Source organism: Petromyzon marinus, chromosome 23 (genome assembly GCF_048934315.1).
Source record: "Petromyzon marinus isolate PM22_M1 ecotype Great Lakes invasive population chromosome 23, UKy_Petmar_22M1.pri1.0, whole genome shotgun sequence".
NCBI lineage: Eukaryota > Metazoa > Chordata > Hyperoartia > Petromyzontiformes > Petromyzontidae > Petromyzon > Petromyzon marinus.
This window is the reverse complement of record NC_133689.1, coordinates 15,652,674-15,676,092: the sequence shown is the minus strand read 5'-3', so window position 1 is coordinate 15,676,092 and position 23,419 is coordinate 15,652,674. Positions and strand designations below refer to the sequence as shown.

The 23,419-nt window shown below is 54.7% G+C and overlaps 4 non-coding genes and 1 pseudogene across 4 annotated transcripts; all 5 read left to right on the top strand.

The window, feature by feature from the left end:
* Window positions 1–13,459: 13,459 nt before the first annotated feature.
* Window positions 13,460–13,578, top strand: LOC142927770 (5S ribosomal RNA). Its single transcript, XR_012944694.1, has one exon. It is a non-coding gene; the product is annotated as a 5S ribosomal RNA (ribosomal RNA).
* A 432-nt stretch (window positions 13,579–14,010) lies between these two features.
* LOC142925844 (5S ribosomal RNA) lies at window positions 14,011–14,129 on the top strand. The gene has a single exon (XR_012942767.1). It is a non-coding gene; the product is annotated as a 5S ribosomal RNA (ribosomal RNA).
* A 253-nt stretch (window positions 14,130–14,382) lies between these two features.
* Window positions 14,383–14,501, top strand: LOC142927386 (5S ribosomal RNA). Its single transcript, XR_012944311.1, has one exon. It is a non-coding gene; the product is annotated as a 5S ribosomal RNA (ribosomal RNA).
* A 186-nt stretch (window positions 14,502–14,687) lies between these two features.
* Window positions 14,688–14,806, top strand: LOC142928568 (5S ribosomal RNA; annotated as a pseudogene).
* Window positions 14,807–15,058: 252 nt separating this feature from the next.
* On the top strand, window positions 15,059–15,177 carry LOC142926708 (5S ribosomal RNA). Its single transcript, XR_012943632.1, has one exon. It is a non-coding gene; the product is annotated as a 5S ribosomal RNA (ribosomal RNA).
* Window positions 15,178–23,419: the final 8,242 nt, after the last annotated feature.

Below are 23,419 nucleotides of genomic sequence, written 5' to 3'. Positions count from 1 at the left end.
CCTCTCCAACATCCATACTCACCCCGACACCATCCACTCTCACCCCAACACCATCCACGCCCACCCCAACCCCATCCACTCTCACCTCTACAACATCCACACTCACCCCTACCACATCCACCATCACCCCAACACCATCCACGCTCACCGCTACAACATCCAACCTCACTCCTACACCATCTACTCTCATTTCTACAACATCCACGCTCACCACTACACCATCCACGCTTTCCCGTATACCATCCACACTCAAATCTACACCGTCCATGCTCACTCATACAACATCCACTCTCACCCCTACACCATCCACGCTCACCTTTACAACATCCACTCTCACCCCTACACCATCCACGCTCACCCCTACAACATCCACGCTCACTCCTGCAACATCCACGCTCACCCCTACACCATCCACGCTCACCCCTACACCATCCACGCTCACCTCTCCAACTTCCATACTCACCCCGACACCATCCACTCTCACCCCGACACCATCCACTCTCACCCCCCACACCAACCACGCCCACCCCAACCCCATCCACTCTCACCCCTACAACATCCACGCTCACTCGTACACCATCCACGCTCACCTTTACAACCTCCACGCTCACCCCCTACACCATCTACTCTCACCCCTACACCATCCATGCTCACCCCTACACCATCCACGCTCAATCCTACACCATCCAATCTCACCCCTACACCATCCACGCTCACCCCCTACAATAGCCACGCTCACCCCTACACCATCCACGCTCACGCCTACAACATTCACGCTCACTCCTGCAATATCCACACTCACCCCTGCAACATCCACGCTCACCCCCTACACCATCTACGCTCACTCCTACATCATCAATGCTCACCTTTACAACGTCCACGCTCACCCCTACACCATCCACGTTTACTCCTACAACACCCACGTTCACTCCTGCAACATCCACGCTCACCCCTACACCATCCACGCTCACCCCTACAATAGCCACGCTCACCCCTACACCATCCACGCTCACCTCTACAACATCCACACTCACCTCTACACCATCCACCCTCACCCCGACAACATCCACGCTCACCCCTACAACATCCACCCACACCCCAACACCATCCACGCTCACCGCTACAACATCCACCCTCACTCCTACACCATCTACGCTCACTTCTACAACATCCACGCTCACCCCTACACCATCCACCCTCACCTTTACAACATCCACTCTCACCCCTACACCATCCACGCCCACCCCTACAACATCCACGCTCACTCCTACAACATCCACGCTCACCCCTACACCATCCATGCTCACCTCTCCAACATCCATACTCACCCCGACACCATCCACTCTCACCCCAACACCATCCACGCCCACCCCAACCCCATCCACTCTAACCCCTACAACATCCACGCTCACTCCTACACCATCCATGCTCACCTTTACAAAGTCCATGCTCACCCCTACACCATCCACGCTCACCCCTACACCATCCACGTTTACTCCTACAACACCCACGCTCACTCCTGCAACATCCACGCTCACCTCGCCAACATCCACACTCACCCCAACACCATCCACGCTCACCCCAACCCCATTCACTCTCACCCCTACAACATCCACGCTCACTCCTACACCATCCATGCTCACCTTTACAACCCCCACGCTCACCCCCTACACCATCTACGCTCACTCCTACATCATTCATGCTCACCTTTACAACGTCCACGCTCACTCCTACACCATCCAAGCTCACCCCTACACCATCCACGCTCACCCCTACAATAGCCACGCTCACCCCTACACCATCCACGCTCACCCCTACAACATTCACGCTCACTCCTGCAATATCCACGCTCACCCCTGCAACATCCACGCTCACCCCCTAACCATCTACGCTCACTCCTACATCATCCATGCTCACCTTTACAACGTCCACGCTCACCCCTACACCATCCACACTCACCCCTACACCATCCACGTTTACTCCTACAACACCCACGCTCACTCCTGCAACGTCCACGCTCTCTCATACAAAATCCACGCTCACTCCTGCAACATCCACGCTCACCCCTACACCATCCACGCTCACCCCTACAATAGCCACGCTCACCCTTACACCATCCACGCTCGCCTCTACAACATCCACGCTCACCCCTACACCATCCACGCTCACCACTACACCATCCACGCTTTCCCCTATACCATCCACACTCACCTCTACACCGTGCATCCTCACTCATACAACATCCACTCTCACCGCTACACCATCCACGCTCACCTTTACAACATCCACTCTCACCCCTATACCATCCACGCTCACCCATACAACATTCACACTCACTCCTGCAACATCCACGCTCACCTCTCCAACATCCATTCTCACCCCGACACCATCCACTCTCACCCCAACACCATCCATGCCCACCCCAACCCCATCCACTCTCACCTCTACAACATCCACGCTCACCCCTACCACATCCACCATCACCCCAACACCATCCACGCTCACCGCTACAACATCCAACCTCACTCCTACACCATCTGCTCTCACTTCTACAACATCCACGCTCACCCTACACCATCCACGCTTTCCCCTACACCGTCCACGCTTTCCCCTATACCATCCACACTCACATCTACACCGTCCATGCTCACTCATACAACATCCACTCTCACCCCTACACCATCCACGCTCACCTTTACAACATCCACTCTCACCCCTACACCATCCACGCTCACCCCTACAACATCCACGCTCACTCCTGCAACATCCACGCTCACCCCTACACCATCCACGCTCACCCCTACACCATCCACGCTCACCTCTCCAACATCCATACTCACCCCGACACCATCCACTCTCACCCCGACACCATCCACTCTCACCCCCCACACCATCCACGCCCACCCCAACCCCATCCACTCTCACCCCTACAACATCCACGCTCACTCGTACACCATCCACGCTCACCTTTACAACCTCCACGCTCACCTTTACAACCTCCACGCTCACCCCCTACACCATCTACGCTCACCCCTACACCATCCACGCTCACCCCTACACCATCCACGCTCAATCCTACACCATCCAAGCTCACCCCTACACCATCCACGCTCACCCCCTACAATAGCCACGCTCACCCCTACACCATCCACGCTCACGCCTACAACATTCACGCTCACTCCTGCAATATCCACACTCACCCCTGCAACATCCACGCTCACCCCCTACACCATCTACGCTCACTCCTACATCATCAATGCTCACCTTTACAACGTCCACGCTCACCCCTACACCATCCACGCTCACCCCTACACCATCCACGTTTACTCCTACAACACCCACGTTCACTCCTGCAACATCCACGCTCACCCCTACACCATCCACGCTCACCCCTACAATAGCCACGCTCACCCCTACACCATCCACGCTCACCTCTACAACATCCACACTCACCTCTACACCATCCACCCTCACCCCGACAACATCCACGCTCACCCCTACAACATCCACCCACACCCCAACACCATCCACGCTCACCGCTACAACATCCACCCTCACTCCTACACCATCTACGCTCACTTCTACAACATCCACGCTCACCCCTACACCATCCACCCTCACCTTTACAACATCCACTCTCACCCCTACACCATCCACGCCCACCCCTACAACATCCACGCTCACTCCTACAACATCCACGCTCACCCCTACACAATCCACGCTCACCTCTCCAACATCCATACTCACCCCGACACCATCCACTCTCACCCCAACACCATCCACGCCCACCCCAACCCCATCCACTCTAACCCCTACAACATCCACGCTCACTCCTACACCATCCATGCTCACCTTTACAAAGTCCATGCTCACCCCTACACCATCCACGCTCACCCCTACACCATCCACGTTTACTCCTACAACACCCACGCTCACTCCTGCAACATCCACGCTCACCTCGCCAACATCCACACTCACCCCAACACCATCCACGCTCACCCCAACCCCATTCACTCTCACCCCTACAACATCCACGCTCACTCCACCATCCATGCTCACCTTTACAACCCCCACTCTCACGCCCTACACCATCTATGCTCACTCCTACATCATCCATGCTCACCTTTACAACGTCCACGCTCACTCCTACACCATCCAAGCTCACCCCTACACCATCCACGCTCACCCCTACAATAGCCACGCTCACCCCTACACCATCCACACTCACTCCTACACCATCCACGTTTACTCCTACAACACCCACGCTCACTCCTGCAACGTCCACGCTCTCTCATACAAAATCCACGCTCACTCCTGCAACATCCACGCTCACCCCTACACCATCCACGCTCACCCCTACAATAGCCACGCTCACCCTTACACCATCCACGCTCGCCTCTACAACATCCACGCTCACCCCTACACCATCCACGCTCACCACTACACCATCCACGCTTTCCCCTATACCATCCACACTCACCTCTACACCGTGCATCCTCACTCATACAACATCCACTCTCACCGCTACACCATCCACGCTCACCTTTGCAACATCCACTCTCACCCCTATACCATCCACGCTCACCCATACAACATTCACACTCACTCCTGCAACATCCACGCTCACCTCTCCAACATCCATTCTCACCCCGACACCATCCACTCTCACCCCAACACCATCCATGCCCACCCCAACCCCATCCACTCTCACCTCTACAACATCCACGCTCACCCCTACCACATCCACCATCACCCCAACACCATCCACGCTCACCGCTACAACATCCAACCTCACTCCTACACCATCTGCTCTCACTTCTACACCATCCACGCTCACCCCTACAACATTCACGCTCACTCCTGCAATATCCACGCTCACCCCTGCAACATCCACGCTCACCCCCTAACCATCTACGCTCACTCCTACATCATCCATGCTCACCTTTACAATGTCCACGCTCACCCCTACACCATCCACACTCACCCCTACACCATCCACGTTTACTCCTACAACACCCACGCTCACTCCTTCAACATCCACGCTCTCTCATACAAAATACACGCTCACTCCTGCAACATCCACACTCACCCCTACACCATCCACGCTCACCCCTACAATAGCCACGCTCACCTTTACACCATCCACGCTCGCCTCTACAACATCCACGCTCACCCCTACACCATCCACGCTCACCACTACACCATCCACGCTTTCCCCTATACCATGCACACTCACATCTACACCGTCCATGCTCACTCATACAACATCCACTCTCACCCCTACACCTTCCACTCTCACCTTTACAACATCCACTCTCACCCCTACACCATCCACGCTCACCCCTACAACATCCACGCTCACTCCTGCAACATCCACGCTCACCCCTACACCATCCACGCTCACCCCTACACCATCCACGCTCACCTCTCCAACATCCATACTCACCCCGACACCATCCACTCTCACCCCGACACCATCCACTCTCACCCCCCACACCATCCACGACCACCCCAACCCCATCCACTCTCACCCCTACAACATCCACGCTCACCTTTACAACCTCCACGCTCACCCCCTACACCATCTACGCTCACCTCTACACCATCCACGCTCACCCCTACACCATCCACGCTCACTCCTACACCATCCAAGCTCACCCCTACACCATCCACGCTCACCCCTACAATAGCCACGCTCACCCCTACACCATCCACGCTCACCCCTACAATAGCCACGCTCACCCCTACACCATTCACGCTCACCTCTACAACATCCACGCTCACCCCTACACAATCCACGCTCACCACTACACCATCCACGCTTTTCCCCTATACCATCCACACATCTACACCGTCCATGCTCACTCATACAACATCCACTCTCACCCCTACACCATCCACGCTCACCTTTACAACATCCACTCTCACCCCTACACCATCCACTCTCACCCCTACAACATCCACGCTCACTCCTTCAACATCCACGCTCACCTCTCCAACATCCATTCTCACCCCGACACCATCCACTCTCAACCCAACACCATCCACGCCCACCCCAACCCCATCCACTCTCACCCCTACAACATCCACGCTCACCCCTACCACATCCACCATCACCCCAACACCATCCACGCTCACCGCTACAACATCCAACCTCACTCCTACACCATCTACTCTCACTTCTACAACATCCACGCTCACCCCTACACCATCCACCCTCACCCCACAACATCCACTCTCACCCCTACACCTTCCACGCTCACCTTTATAACATCCACTCTCACCCCTACACCATCCACGCTCACCCCTACAACATCCACGCTCACTCCTGCAACATCCACGCTCACCCCAACACCATCCACGCTCACCTTTACAATGTCCACGCTCACTCCTATACCATCCACGCTCACGCCTACACCATCCACGCTCACCCCTACACCATCCACGCTCACCCCTACACCATCCACGTTTACTCCTACAACACCCACGCTCACTCCTGCAACATCCACGCTCACCTCGCCAACATCCACACTCACCCCAACACCATCCACACTCACCCCAACCCCATTCACTCTCACCCCTACAACATCCACGCTCACTCCACCATCCATGCTCACCTTTACAACCCCCACTCTCACGCCCTACACCATCTATGCTCACTCCTACATCATCCATGCTCACCTTTACAACGTCCACGCTCACTCCTACACCATCCAAGCTCACCCCTACACCATCCACGCTCACCCCTACAATAGCCACGCTCACCCCTACACCATCCACGCTCACCCCTACAACATTCACGCTCACTCCTGCAATATCCACGCTCACCCCTGCAACATCCACGCTCACCCCCTAACCATCTACGCTCACTCCTACATCATCCATGCTCACCTTTACAATGTCCACGCTCACCCCTACACCATCCACACTCACCCCTACACCATCCACGTTTACTCCTACAACACCCACGCTCACTCCTGCAACATCCACGCTCTCTCATACAAAATACACGCTCACTCCTGCAACATCCACACTCACCCCTACACCATCCACGCTCACCCCTACAATAGCCACTCTCACCCCTACACCATCCACGCTCACCCCTACAACATCCACGCTCACTCCTGCAACATCCACGCTCACCCCTACACCATCCACGCTCACCCCTACACCATCCACGCTCACCTCTCCAACATCCATACTCACCCCGGCACCATCCACTCTCACCCCGACACCATCCACTCTCACCCCCCACACCATCCACGACCACCCCAACCTCATCCACTCTCACCCCTACAACATCCACGCTCACCTTTACAACCTCCACGCTCACCCCCTACACCATTTACGCTCACCCCTACACCATCCACGCTCACCCCTACACCATCCACGCTCACTCCTACACCATCCAAGCTCACCCCTACACCATCCACGCTCACCCCTACAATAGCCACGCTCACCCCTACACCATCCACGCTCACCCCTACAATAGCCACGCTCACCCCTACACCATTCACGCTCACCTCTACAACATCCACGCTCACCCCTAGACAATCCACGCTCACCACTACACCATCCACGCTTTCCCCTATACCATCCACACATCTACACCGTCCATGCTCACTCATACAACATCCACTCTCACCCCTACACCATCCACGCTCACCTTTACAACATCCACTCTCACCCCTACACCATCCACTCTCACCCCTACAACATCCACGCTCACTCCTGCAACATCCACGCTCACCTCTCCAACATCCATTCTCACCCCGACACCATCCACTCTCAACCCAACACCATCCACGCCCACCCCAACCCCATCCACTCTCACCCCTACAACATCCACGCTCACCCTTACCACATCCACCATCACCCCAACACCATCCACGCTCACCGCTACAACATCCAACCTCACTCCTACACCATCTACTCTCACTTCTACAACATCCACGCTCACCCCTACACCATCCACCCTCACCCCACAACATCCACTCTCACCCCTACACCATCCACGCTCACCTTTATAACATCCACTCTCACCCCTACACCATCCACGCTCACCCCTACAACATCCACGCTCACTCCTGCAACATCCACGCTCACCCCAACACCATCCACGCTCACCTTTACAATGTCCACTCTCACTCCTATACCATCCAAGCTCACGCCTACACCATCCACGCTCACCCCTACACCATCCACGCTCACTCCTACACCATCCACGCTCACCCCTACACCATTCACGCTCACCCCTACCACATCCACGCTCACCCCCACCACATCCACTCTCACCCCTACACCATCCACGCTCACCACTACACCATCCATGCTTTCCCCTATACCATGCACACTCACCTCTACACCGTGCATGCTCACTCATACAACATCCACTCTCACCACTACACCATCCACGCTCACCCCTACAATAGCCACTCTCACCCCTACACCATCCACGCTCACCCCTACAACATCCACGCTCACTCCTGCAACATCCACGCTCACCCCTACACCATCCACGCTCACCCCTACACCATCCACGCTCACCTCTCCAACATCCATACTCACCCCGGCACCATCCACTCTCACCCCGACACCATCCACTCTCACCCCCCACACCATCCACGACCACCCCAACCCCATCCACTCTCACCCCTACAACATCCACGCTCACCTTTACAACCTCCACGCTCACCCCCTACACCATTTACGCTCACCCCTACACCATCCACGCTCACCCCTACACCATCCACGCTCACTCCTACACCATCCAAGCTCACCCCTACACCATCCACGCTCACCCCTACAATAGCCACGCTCACCCCTACACCATCCACGCTCACCCCTACAATAGCCACGCTCACCCCTACACCATTCACGCTCACCTCTACAACATCCACGCTCACCCCTACACAATCCACGCTCACCACTACACCATCCACGCTTTCCCCTATACCATCCACACATCTACACCGTCCATGCTCACTCATACCACATCCACTCTCACCCCTACACCATCCACGCTCACCTTTACAACATCCACTCTCACCCCTACACCATCCACTCTCACCCCTACAACATCCACGCTCACTCCTGCAACATCCACGCTCACCTCTCCAACATCCATTCTCACCCCGACACCATCCACTCTCAACCCAACACCATCCACGCCCACCCCAACCCCATCCACTCTCACCCCTACAACATCCACGCTCACCCCTACCACATCCACCATCACCCCAACACCATCCACGCTCACCGCTACAACATCCAACCTCACTCCTACACCATCTACTCTCACTTCTACAACATGCACGCTCACCCCTACACCATCCACCCTCACCCCACAACATCCACTCTCACCCCTACACCATCCACGCTCACCTTTATAACATCCACTCTCACCCCTACACCATCCACGCTCACCCCTACAACATCCACGCTCACTCCTGCAACATCCACGCTCACCCCAACACCATCCACGCTCACCTTTACAATGTCCACTCTCACTCCTATACCATCCAAGCTCACGCCTACACCATCCACGCTCACCCCTACACCATCCACGCTCACTCCTACACCATCCACGCTCACCCCTACACCATTCACGCTCACCCCTACCACATCCACGCTCACCCCCACCACATCCACTCTCACCCCTACACCATCCACGCTCACCACTACACCATCCATGCTTTCCCCTATACCATGCACACTCACCTCTACACCGTGCATGCTCACTCATACAACATCCACTCTCACCACTACACCATCCACGCTCACCTTTACAACATCCACTCTCACCCCTACACCATCCACGCTCACCCCTACAACATTCACGCTCACTCCTGCAACATTCACGCTCACCCCTGCAACATCAACGCTCACCTCGCCAACATCCACACTCACCCTAACACCATCCACGCCCACCCCAACCCCATTCACTCTCACCCCTACAACATCCACGCTCACTCCTACACCATCCATGCTCACCTTTACAACCTCCACGCTCACCCCCTACACCATCTACACTCACTCCTACATCATCCATGCTCACTTTTACAACGTCCATGCTCACCCCTACACCATCCACACTCACCCCTACACCATCCACGTTTTCTCCTACAACACCCACGCTCACTCCTGCAACATCCACGCTCACCCCTACACCATCCACCCTCACCCCTTCAACATCCACGCTCTCTCATACAAAATCCACGCTCACTCCTGCAACTTCCACGCTCACCCCAACACCATCCACGCTCACCCCTACAATAGCCACGCTCACCCCTACACCATTCACGCTCACCTCTACACCATCCACGCTTTCCCCTATACCATCCACACATCTACACCGTCCATGCTCACTCATACAACATCCACTCTCACCCCTACACCATCCACGCTCACCTTTACAACATCCACTCTCACCCCTACACCATCCACTCTCACCCCTACAACATCCACGCTCACTCCTGCAACATCCACGCTCACCTCTCCAACATCCATTCTCACCCCGACACCATCCATTCTCACCCCAACACCATCCACGCCCACCCCAACCCCATCAACTCTCACCCCTACAACATCCACGCTCACCCCTACCACATCCACCATCACCCCAACACCATCCACGCTCACCGCTACAACATCCAACCTCACTCCTACACCATCTACTCTCACTTCTACAACATCCACGCTCACTCCTACACCATCCACCCTCACCCCACAACATCCACTCTCACCCCTACACCATCCACGCTCACCTTTATAACATCCACTCTCACCCCTACACCATCCACGCTCACCCCTACAACATCCACGCTCACTCCTGCAACATCCACGCTCACCCCAACACCATCCACGCTCACCTTTACAATGTCCACGCTCACTCCTATACCATCCACGCTCACGCCTACACCATCCACGCTCACCCCTACACCATCCACGCTCACTCCTACACCATCCACGCTCACCCCTACACCATCCACGCTCACCCCTACCACATCCACGCTCACCCCCACCACATCCACTCTCACCCCTACACCATCCACGCTCACCACTACACCATCCATGCTTTCCCCTATACCATGCACACTCACCTCTACACCGTGCATGCTCACTCATACAACATCCACTCTCACCACTACACCATCCACGCTCACCTTTACAACATCCACTCTCACCCCTACACCATCCACGCTCACCCCTACAACATTCACGCTCACTCCTGCAACATTCACGCTCACCCCTGCAACATCAACGCTCACCTCGCCAACATCCACACTCACCCTAACACCATCCACGCCCACCCCAACCCCATTCACTCTCACCCCTACAACATCCACGCTCACTCCTACACCATCCATGCTCACCTTTACAACCTCCACGCTCACCCCCTACACCATCTACACTCACTCCTACATCATCCATGCTCACTTTTACAACGTCCATGCTCACCCCTACACCATCCACGCTCACCCCTACGCCATCCACGTTTTCTCCTACAACACCCACGCTCACTCCTGCAACATCCACGCTCACCCCTACACCATCCTACCTCACCCCTTCAACATCCACGCTCTCTCATACAAAATCCACGCTCACTCCTGCAACTTCCACGCTCACCCCAACACCATCCACGCTCACCCCTACAATAGCCACGCTCACCCCTACACCATTCACGCTCACCTCTACACCATCCACGCTTTCCTCTATACCATCCACACATCTACACCGTCCATGCTCACTCATACAACATCCACTCTCACCCCTACACCATCCACGCTCACCTTTACAACATCCACTCTCACCCCTACACCATCCACTCTCACCCCTACAACATCCACGCTCACTCCTGCAACATCCACGCTCACCTCTCCAACATCCATTCTCACCCCGACACCATCCATTCTCACCCCAACACCATCCACGCCCACCCCAACCCCATCAACTCTCACCCCTACAACATCCACGCTCACCCCTACCACATCCACCATCACCCCAACACCATCCACGCTCACCGCTACAACATCCAACCTCACTCCTACACCATCTACTCTCACATCTACACCGTCCATGCTCACTCATACAACATCCACTCTCACCCCTACAACATCCAAGCTCACTCCTGCAACATCCACGCTCACCCCTACACCATCCACGATCACTTCTCCAACATCCATACTCACCCCGACACCATCCACTCTCACCCCGACATCATCCACTCTCACCCCGACACCATCCACTCTCACCCCAACACCATCCACGCCACACCCAACCCCATCCATTCTCATCCCTACAACATCCACCCTCACCCCTACACCATCCACGCTCATCCCTACACCATCCACGCTCATCCCTACACCATCCACGCTCACTCCTACACCATCCACGTTTACTCCTACAACACCCACGCTCACTCCGGCAACATCCACGCTCACCCCTACACCATCCACACTCACCCCTACAACATCCACGCTCACCCCTACAATAGCCACGCTCACCCTTACACCATCCACGCTCACCTCTACAACATCCACGCTCACCCCTACACCATCCACGCTCACCACTACGCCATCCACGCTTTCCCCTATACCATCCACACTCACATCTACACTGTCCATGCTCACTCATACAACATCCACTCTCACCCCTACACCATCCACGCTCACCTTTACAACATCCACTCTCAACCCTACACCATCCACGCTCACCCCTACAACATCCACGCTCACTCCTGCAACATCCACGCTCACTCCTACACCATCCATGCTCACCTCTCCAACATCCATACTCACCCCGACACCATCCACTCTCACCGCGACACCATCCACGCTCACTCCTACACCATCCACGCTCACCTTTACAACCTCCACGCTCGCCTTTACAACCTCCACGCTCACCCCCTACACCATCTTCGCTCACTCCTGCAACATCCACTCTCGCCCCTACAATATCCACGCTCACCCCTACACCAGCCACGCTCACCCCTACACCATCCACGCTCACTCCTACACCAGCCACTCTCACCTCTCCAACATCCATACTCACCCCGACACCATCCACTCTCACCGCGACACCATCCACTCTCACACCCCACTCCATCCACGCCCCCTTCTTGGGTGTCTGTATATACATCTGGGGTTATGTGTTTCCTCTCTCTCGTAAATTTAGCTCTTCTGTACCTGATGATGACTGCTTGTGTTGCAACCGAAACGTCGTACGCTATTGTTATTTTATTATTTTTTATTTATACGTGACTTTACCGAAAAAAACAAAGAGTAATTCTTGCAGTCACGAAAGCTTCGAATCAAGTCATCCAGACTGTTTGATGCCACTCTTTTGGGGATCAACCAGGAGCACAGAATAAAGGTTTTATGAGCGATGACCTCCAAAAGTATAGTTGAATGTTGATTGTTTTATACATCTGAATGTGCGACAGGTCTTTCCAAGCATGGCCTACGACCATATCACCCTGAATGCGCCCGATCTCGTCTGATCTCGGAAACTAAGCAGGGTCGAGTCTGGTTAGTACTTGGATGGGAGACTGCCTGGGAATAGCAGGTGTTGTATGCTTTTGTTTACTTGGATCTGGATGGCTCGCTTTTTACACTTCGACTCATCCAGTGAGTGCACCTGCCAATTTCACGTCGATATGGTGTACTGCATTGGGATCAATATTTTCTTGTAAAATAATGTTTGATGCCACTCTTTTGGGGCTCAACCAGGAGCTCAGAAACAGGTCCCTGCAGGGTGGGCTGGTAGGACAAGTCTCTGCGCTGTCTATTACTGATTTTATACACCCAACAGCACGAGATTTCACTTCGTTAAAGTATTGAAAGGGGACGGACGGACGTACGGACACATTAATCTATTGCAGGCTGGTACACTCAGTTTACAACTTCGTTCCTACCAGTATAAAGGTTTTTTGAGCGATGACCTCCAGAAGTAAAGTTGAATGTTGATTGTTTTATACATCTGAATGTGCGACAGGTCTTTCCAAGCATGGCCTACGACCATATCACCCTGAATGCGCCCGATCTCGTCTGATCTCGGAAGCTAAGCACGGTCGAGTCTGGTTAGTACTTGGATAGGAGACTGCCTGGGAATACCAGGTGTTGTAGGCTTTTGTATATTTGGATCTGGATGGGTCGCTTTTTACACTTCCACTCATCCAGTGAGTGCACCTGCCAATTTCACATCGATATGGTGTACTGCATTGGGATCAATATTTTCTCGTAAAATACTGTTTGATACCACTCTTTCGAGGCTAAACCAGGAGCTCAGAATAAACGTTTTCATGAGCGATAACCTCCAGTAGTATAGTTGAATGTTGATTGTTTTATACATATGAGTGTTCGACAGGTCTCTGCAAGCACGGCCTACGTCCATATCACCCTGAATGCGCCCGAACTCGTCTGATCTCGGAAGCTAAGCAGGGTCGAGCCTGGTTAGTACTTGGATGCGAGACTGCCTGGGAATACCTGGTGTTGTAGGCTTTTGCATTGTTATATCTGGATGGGTCGCTTTTTACACTTCGACTCATCCAGACTGTTTGATGCCACTCTTTCGGGGCTCAACCAGGAGCTCAGAATATAAGTATTCATGAACGATGATTTCCAGAAATATAGTTGAACTTTAATTGTTTCATACATCTGAATGTGCGACAGGTGTGTGCAAGCATGGCCTACGACCATATCACCCTGAATGCGCCCAATCTTGTCTGATCTCGGAAGCTAAGCAGGGTCGAGCATGGTGAGTACTTGGATGGCAGACTGCCTAGGAACACCAGGTGTTGTAGGATTTTGTATTTTTGGATCTGGATGGGTCGCTTTTTACACTTCGACTCATCCAGTGAGTGCACGTGCCAATTTCACGTCGATATGGTGTACTGCATTGGGATCAATATTTTATCGTAAAATAATGTTTGATGCCACTCTTTCGGGGCTCAACCAGGAGCTCAGAATAAAGGTTTTATGAGCGATGACCTCCAGAAGTATAGTTGAATGTTGATTGTTTTATACATCTGAATGTGCGACAGGTCTTTCCAAGCATGGCCTACGACCATATCACCCTGAATGCGCCCGATCTCGTCTAATCTCGGAAGCTAAGCAGAGTCGAGCCTGGTTAGTACTTGGATGGGAGACTGCCTGGGAATACCAGGTGTTGTAGGCTTTTGCATTGTTGTATCTGGATGGGTCGCTTTTTACACTTCGACTCATCCAGTGAGTGCACCTGCCAATTTCACGTCGATATGGTGTACTGCATTGGGATCAATATTTTATTGTAAAATACTGTTTGATGCTACTCATTCGGGGCTAAACCAGGAGCTCAGAATAAACGTTTTCATGAGCGATGACGCCGACGTGTTCAGTGAGCACGATTCGGATGTGGGCCGGACTGACCTTGTTAAGCACCAAATTGGCACCGGTGCCGCCCAACCAATTAAACTCCCCACATACCGAGTGGGCGCGCCTGAACGGGCCCAGATTAAAGATGCCATCGTGGAAATGCTCCGAGATAACATAATCCAGCCCTCAGCTAGCCCCTGGTCTGCCCCGGTGGTACTGGTGATGAAAAAGGATGGGTCGACCCGGTTTTGTGTTGATTACCGAAAGTTGAACGCAGTCACCCTCGGCGATGCCTTCCCCATCCCCCGCATCGATGACACCTTTGACAGCCTCGCGGTGGCGCGGTATTTTTCCACCCTCGATCTAGCATCCGGGTACTGGCAGGTGGATATGGCGGAGGAGGATCGGCCAATGACTGCATTTACCAAACCGATGGGACTGTTTGAGTTTCGGATACTCCCGTTCGGACTCACTAATGTGCCTGCGACGTTCCAGTGGTTGATGGAGCTGGTGATGCGGGGCTTGCAGTGGGAACAGTGCCTAATTTACCTGGATGACGTGATAGTGTTCAGTATATCTCTGTCTGAGGACTGGTCCAGGTTATGAGAGGTGTTCCAGCGACTGCGAGCCGCCCATCTCAAACTCAAGCCACGTAAGTGTTATGTTGCGCAGCACAAGGTGGGGTACCTTGGACACCGAATCAGCGAGGCAGGGTTGCGCACCGATCCGGAGAAGGTACGCGCCATAGTGGAATGGCCATGGCCAAGGAACCTGATGGAGATCAGGTCATTCTTGGGGCTCGCCACCTATTATCATCGATTTGTAAAGGGATTCAGCGAGATTGCACGCCCCCTCACCCAACTCACTTCCCCTAAGAACCCTTATCAGTGGACGGAGGCCGCCTGACGGCCTTCACCACCCTCAAAGACCACCTCACCCATACCCCCACCCTGGCTTTCCCGGATTTTTCCACCGATTTGATTTTGGACACCGACGCCTGCAGCTATGAGCTGGGCGCGGTGTTGTCACAGGTGCAGGATGGGATGGAGCGGGCCATCGCATACGCCAGCTGGACCCTGAGCAGGGCCGAGCTGAACTATTGCGTGACCCGTCAGGAACTGTATGCCGTGATCTTCACATGTAAACAGTTCTGGCCGTATTTGTATGGCAGAAAATGTCGGGTGCGGAGTGACCATTATGCTCTGCAGCTCCATCTCACATTCAAGAAACCGCGGGGGCAGATGACCCGATGGCTGGCGCAGCTGCAGGAATACAACCTGCAGATCGAGTACCGGGCTGGGCGGATGCACGAAAATGTGGACACCTTGTCGAGGCAGCCCATGGTGTGCGCCGAGACGAGGGCGGAGGAGGCCTGCCCATGCTTCATGGGGGACGCTGCCAACAGGCAACGCCCCCCCGGGAGCGCACTGAGACCCCCCTCTCACGAGAGAGAGTGCAGTATGCGCCGCGGAGACCCCTACAGAAGGAGCCGACGGACTGCCCCACCCTGACCGGGCGGATCCAAGAGGACGTCAGCTGCGCCTTCCCGGGCCTGGACGACGAGCAGTTGAGACAGACCCAGCAACGGGACCCGGATCTGGCGGCAGTGGAAGCGGCCCTGCGGGAAAAGAAGAGCACCCTACCAGGACCCTGGAGTGGTTTGTATGCCCGGTTGTGTGTGCAGAACGGGGTGGTAAGAGGGTGCATCTGTGTTCCCGCCCAGGTGCGACCCCAGCTGCTATGGCTGGTGCACGACCACCTGCTCGGGGGCCATGATGGGGAACGGCGCACTAGGGAGACCCTGCGTCGCCAATATCTCTGGCCCAAATTGGCGCAAGACGTGGCCGCCTGGGTACAGGGCTGCCGCGCGTGTCAGCAATGTGGGCCGAAAGCGGCGCAATATCAGGTACCCCTGAGGCCGTTCCGCGTCAGTCGGACAAACCAGCTGGTTGGGATCGACCTACAGGGGCCATTTCCGCGATCCCACCGGTGGAGTATTTCGCACGCTATCCCGTGGCGGTGGCCATCCCCGATAAGACGGCCCTTGTGGTGGCCTGGGCATTCGTGGAGCACTACGTACTTAAGCACGGGATCTCCGAATGGGTCATTACCGAGCAAGGTAGTGAGTTCGAGGCAGAGCTGTTTCAGGTGCTGTGCCGCGAGTTCGGAATCCAGAAGGACCGAACCACGGCGTACCACCCCCAGGTGAACGGTATGGTGGAGCGTATGAACCAGACCTTAGCTGGGAAGCTCAAATGCATGGTGGCCGCAACTCAGCAGGACTGGGACGAACACCTCCCCTATGCCCTGTTCTCCTACGCCACCACAGTACACACGTCTACGGGACAGACCCTGTTCCTAATGATGTGTGGCCGTGAGTCTCGTCTACGGCGTTCCCCCACTGCAACGGGATGAGGGGAGCCGCCCCGTGGAGCACCTGATGGAGACTCTGCGAGGGGCCCGGGGCCGGGCCTACCCACAAGGAGAGGCCGCGCATCGGCACCAAGAGCAGGGCGCCCGGCCCCTTATGGAGCCCCCCTTCTACTCGGCGGGCTCTAACGTGTGGCTATACACCCCTCGTGTCGGGGCTGGACAGCTGGGGAAACTGACCACCTACTGGCGCGGACCCTGGACCGTGGGGCGGCAGATCTCCCCCTGGACGGTGCTGATTCAGGGCGGAGACAGGGGCCGAGAGATGGTGGTCAACGTCCGCCAATTAAAACCATGGAAGGCAGCCCCAGCAAGGGAGAACCCCGCAGTTTGGGTACCCCGAAATCCCGGGGTCCCAACACCCTCCATGCTCGGCCCCGAGGGGTCACGGCCCAGGCCGGGGGGGGCGGGGACGATGGCACCTAAACCCTGCTGCCTCTGAGTTTGTTCCCCAGCCCACAGGTGCCGAGGGACGAGAGGAGCCATTGGAATGGAGGAAGAGACCGCCGCTAAAAGCCCAAAAGACGGAGCCACCACCCCCGAGGCCAGCCACGAGGGCCGGGCGAGTCCCGCGGACCCCGCGGCGCTACCTCGTGGGGGCAACCCAGGCGAGATGCTCCAGTCAACCCGGGACGGAGACTGGCACCTCGGCGGGCTATGTGGTGCCATAGCAGCGAAGCCACTCCGTCGGAGCCATGCCTGCAACGCCACCACGGGAGAGCGTGCAGGCCGAAGCTGCTTCTCCCTCACCATCCCCAAAATGAGCACACACAACACACACACCCCCCACGTAGGACCTCGTGGGGAAGTCACCTGGCCTCCAGGTTTTCACCCAGGGGCCTTCTTCGTAGGGACATCCCTCACGGTTTCCTGGGGCCAGGGAATTGTCCGACTTCCCCCAGGTTGAATTACACCACAGAGCCGTGAATTGACGTGCAATTGCATGCTCACGACAAGGCTACTCAGTCACCGCGGTTAGGTCCACACGAGCACCAGGGGAAGCATCCGATTGGCCGGCAAAGTACGCTTGCACGCCGTGGCCAATGGCAACGGCCCAACGGCGGCCCCTGTTGATGGGTAGAGAGGGAAGCGGACGTCTGTGAAGGCACCGAGGTGGGCGCACCAATGGCGGTGGGGTATCGCGGCTTAGCCGGGCAGACCTTTGATGTAGAGAGGGATAAAATGGGAGAGGAGAGCGACGATGGGGGTTCGCGTTCTCCTCAAATGAGCGATCGGAGCAGTCAGCTTGCCGGCCACTGGGTCGTCCGTGGGACGAGTATCAGCGAAGCCAGGCCCCGCTCCCCGCAAGAACCTCGTGCAGCCTCGTCTCTCCGCGACGGCCCACGCATCGGAGGCGAAATGTGAGTACGAAAGCGAGAGTGGGGAGTTTCACTCCAAGGGGACGAGGTAGATCAGGTTTAGACCATCGAGAGATAGGTTAAACCTGCCCTGCTGACCCGGACTGACTTGGGTAATAGTAGCCCACAGACACGCCAGGAATAAATCGTCAGTGATCAACAAACCTTGTGTGGTTTCTGCGAGTGTGGAACGGGCACATGGTGGTGTGAGTCCGCTCGTCGTGGTACGGGGATTTGCACGTGGGTAACTCTGTTGAGGCGGCCATTGTGTGCGGGCCCGACCGGGGTTCCTGCGTCGTACCCTGTGTTTGTGCGCGAGTGTGTATTTACCCACGTGTTTGCGCTCGCCCCTGCGCGTAGCTCGTGATTAGCGTGTGTGTGTGGCGAGCGGCGGCGGACTCGTACAGGGGCACGTGAGGTTACTCATCCGCCCTTGTGTTTAACGTGTGCGTCAGGTAGACAGGCGGCGTACACGCAAAATTATCCATACTGCCTTTGTTTAGCCTGTGCCCGCGGTGAGCGACGGTGGACTCGCCTGGGTACACGTGGGATTATCCCTACAGCCCTTTAAACAATCTCCATTGCCCGCCCTCGGTGGCAACGCGTGTGCGAAGGACGTAATTGCCCTCTGACCCCCGGTTCAGCGCGTGAGAGTGGTGCGTGGGGTTGTGTGAACGGATACGTCGCGTTTGAGTGGCTGAGAAGCGACAGATTGATTCCAGGCAGCCATGCGCCAGCCCCGAGCTATGCCCCCCAAACAGAACCTGCGGACCCGAGGGGCTCCGGCGCGAGGAGAGGAGCTGGGGAGCAGTAGCCCTCTCCCCACGAGTGAGCAGTTGGATAGCGGTGGCTCTCACATGAGCGAGGAGTCCGGAACCTGCAGCTCTCCCGAGATCAACCCTCCCCCGGAGGGGGAGCCAGGGGCCCACGTCCCTCACAATATCGCGTCCCTCCTGCGTTCTCTGCGGCTGTGCCGATCTGATTATAGTGCTTTGGGAAGGGTAATTGCCCGAAACGTGTTTTGATGTTGCGCGCCAGTTCCTCGTGAGAGTGGACCGGGCTCTTATTCTCGTAGAATCGCAGCCACGCGCTCTGCTCGGGAGTCGCGAGCGACGCGCGGTTGCGTGAGGCGCTGTCTGCTGCTACTGCAGCAGCTGCAGTAGCCGAGGAGGGCTCTGTCTCAACCGAGAAAGCGGTGATATAGAGGATGTGTCACCCATCCTCACACACTCGCACAACACAAACAGCACGCATACCTTCCGCACTCGACATCACGCATGCCTAACGCATCAAGGGTCGGAGGTCAGGGATCACCACGTCACGCACGCGGCACGCTCGGGCGGGGAAGAGAGATCGGGGTGTGAGCACGACGTGCACGAAACGCAATCCGATGAGTGAGTGGTTGACACTCGGATCGGATTGGTGCGGAGAGCGGATCGGTAAAGAGCGAGAAGTGGGAGAAAGGTAATTGGTGGAGAAGAGGTTTCAAAGTGACTGAAAAACGTGGAACTGGGTTGGTTTGATGATGAGTGTTGCTGTAATGTACGAGCGGTGACAACGAAATAAATAAGTTGAAGTACACCAGCCCGAGTCTCCTTTTCAATGTGTCCTCGTCGTCCTCACCATGTCTGGACGTGGCAAGACCGGTGGTTAATCTCGAGCCAAGGCAAAGTCCCGTGCAGCACACTCGCACGAATATTTTCATAACCAAACGCTCTCAGCATTGAGCGTTTGGTTACAAAAACATGTTTTCTGTCGGTAGGTTTTCGCAGTGCATAGTTGTGTACCAAAACGATTTCAGAGTCATGGTTTTGAACAACCATGCAGTAAAATCTATTTCATTCGTGGTGGTCTCAACAAAGAGCATATTCTATACACGATATTTGAATGTTGCGATAATTTTCACCCGAATTATGGGGAAGTGAAATCCAAACAATGGAAAGAGGTTTTACATCTGACACTTGTTATGACCTCGTTATTACATCTTAAAAAATGTGCAGTTTCAAAGATTAACATCTTATTTAGATGATGTATACTGAATGGTGCCAAAACAACCACTGCACGGTCTCTCGTGGTTTTAATCGAGTATCTTTTTTTGGAAGGGTATTTTCTTGAGAAAGGAGCAGCGCTTAAGGACACCAAAGCAGCTCATAGCCACTTGACTTTGATGCGGCATTCTGCAATGATACAAACCACGAGCGTCGAGTTTGTTATGAAAACGGCTTCCCCATCGAGTCCTTTGCAAGCTGACGACCCCAATCAACACGCTCCCTTAGCATCACGTCACGACTCCACGGACCAATGAGAGCGCGCTCTGCGCCAGAGATCTCTGATCTCCAGGTTCGCAGCGCGCTAACCGTTGCACCACCGCTCCCCACACTTTCACAAACAAAGACAAAGATCCCCCGTGTAGCCTTAACAGAATGTTGGGGCAGGTACTGTTAGCGACTACCTATGAAGAACGGCACGGTACACGAGGGCATAAGTGACCAACACCATCCCCGGCCGCATTTGTCTCCCTAGTCGTGATGTTTACACAACGTGTTGATTTCAGGCTGAATTAGCGAGGCCAATAACCGATTCAGACAATCGTCACTTGTCTTTGCCGTGAGCGGGAATCGAACTGATTGGCCGGCTTCGTGGCGAAGTGCGTTAATCACAACACTACCGCTCCCCACATTCACCAGCTCACACAAAGACACAGATCCCGCAGCACCTACCCCCCAACAGCCCTAACAGATTATTAGGGCAGGTGCTGTGAGCAAGCACCTGTGAAGGCCAGCACGGCTTGGCGAATGGGTTATTGTATGCTTGAGAACTTGAGAGGGTGGGTGGGTGGTTTGTGAGTTATTGATTGGATTTCTCCAGTATAAATACATATTCTAATTAATTTGTACGTAGGTATCTTAAATAAATATTCGGACAATGGAACATCTATTTACATTCGTATTCACGCGTTGTTATACGAAGTGTATTTGTTGGGGTGTGTGTGTGCACCTTCTACCAACAGTCTGTTCAGAAGGGTGCGCGAGGCGCGTGTGAGTGGTTCGTGTGCTGGGTTCCTCTCTGATTCGTGTACCAAGGAGCACGTGACTCGCCGTGGCGTCACCCAAATCGCCAGTTGCCTCGCAACGAGTTGTCCGACGCGCCGTCACGAGGCCCTAACCGATGTCACGTGGTCCTAACTGCCATATTGAGCAGAGGCGTTGAGCAGAGAGCTGCGTTCTTGCGTTGCTCAAGATTTCCAAATGATGACCTCATACGAGAATATTGCACGAAAAGATATTGACATGGTGAGTGGAGCGAGTGTTGCTGTGTGTGTGTGTAGATTCCTGTGTGGGGAGTAGGCAGGGCTGTTGTGTCGCTAGAGGAGTAGCGCGAATTTATATTCCACGGTGGTTGGTATTTAGTGAAAAAGTCATGGGCCTCCTCTTTGTCTACTCAGACTCAAAACGATTACAGTATCTGATTCAACGTGTTAAAACATCACCTATGTAAAGAGCCCCCGTTGAAAACATCAGCATAGGGGAGACAAAGGTGGCCAGGCGTGGTGTGCCGTGCTGCTCTTCAGCACAGCACTGGTCCAAGGCTGCCAGGGGGATCTTCGTCTCTGTAGCTGTATATGAGGAGCATGCTTAGCGGCACGCTTCACGATTTTCTTCCTCCGCCTCCCCCCCGTTCCCTCCCTTTCGACTCCGGATTCTGAGAAGCCTGCGAAGTCCCCCTCCACAGCCGCTTGGGCCGAAGTGGTCGCAGACTACGAGGCGAACCAAGGTACTGAACATCTTTGAAAACGAGCTGTATAGTTCATCGTATTCCTCCAGTATGAATATAGATTGAGATTCTGATTCTGACTAGGGGCAGGTGCTCATAGCAAGTACCAATCAGCACCACCACTCACTTTCCTCAAATAGCTTTAACGTGCCCGTCCTTGATCGATAGTAAACAATAATTTAATACCGACGATGAGTACATCAATGTGCGTGTCTCTTTGGCCTGTGGCCACATCTGCCAGAAGCACTTATGTGTAAATTTGCCTCTTTGGTTTTCCTTCTAAAGAACGTGACGAGTTGCTATCTATTTAACAAGTAATTAAGTCATAAGGATAGTCTCGGTAACGATAAATAAGTAAATCAATGATAAACGAGCGCTAAGTAAACAAGTAAAGTCTTTATTATAGCGATGTCGGTGGGCAACAACAAACCCGGGTAGCCATGGCAACGGCCTCCCCGCTCCAACTGTCGCCAACGGTCCAGGCCTCGAGCCCCGCCCTCTGGT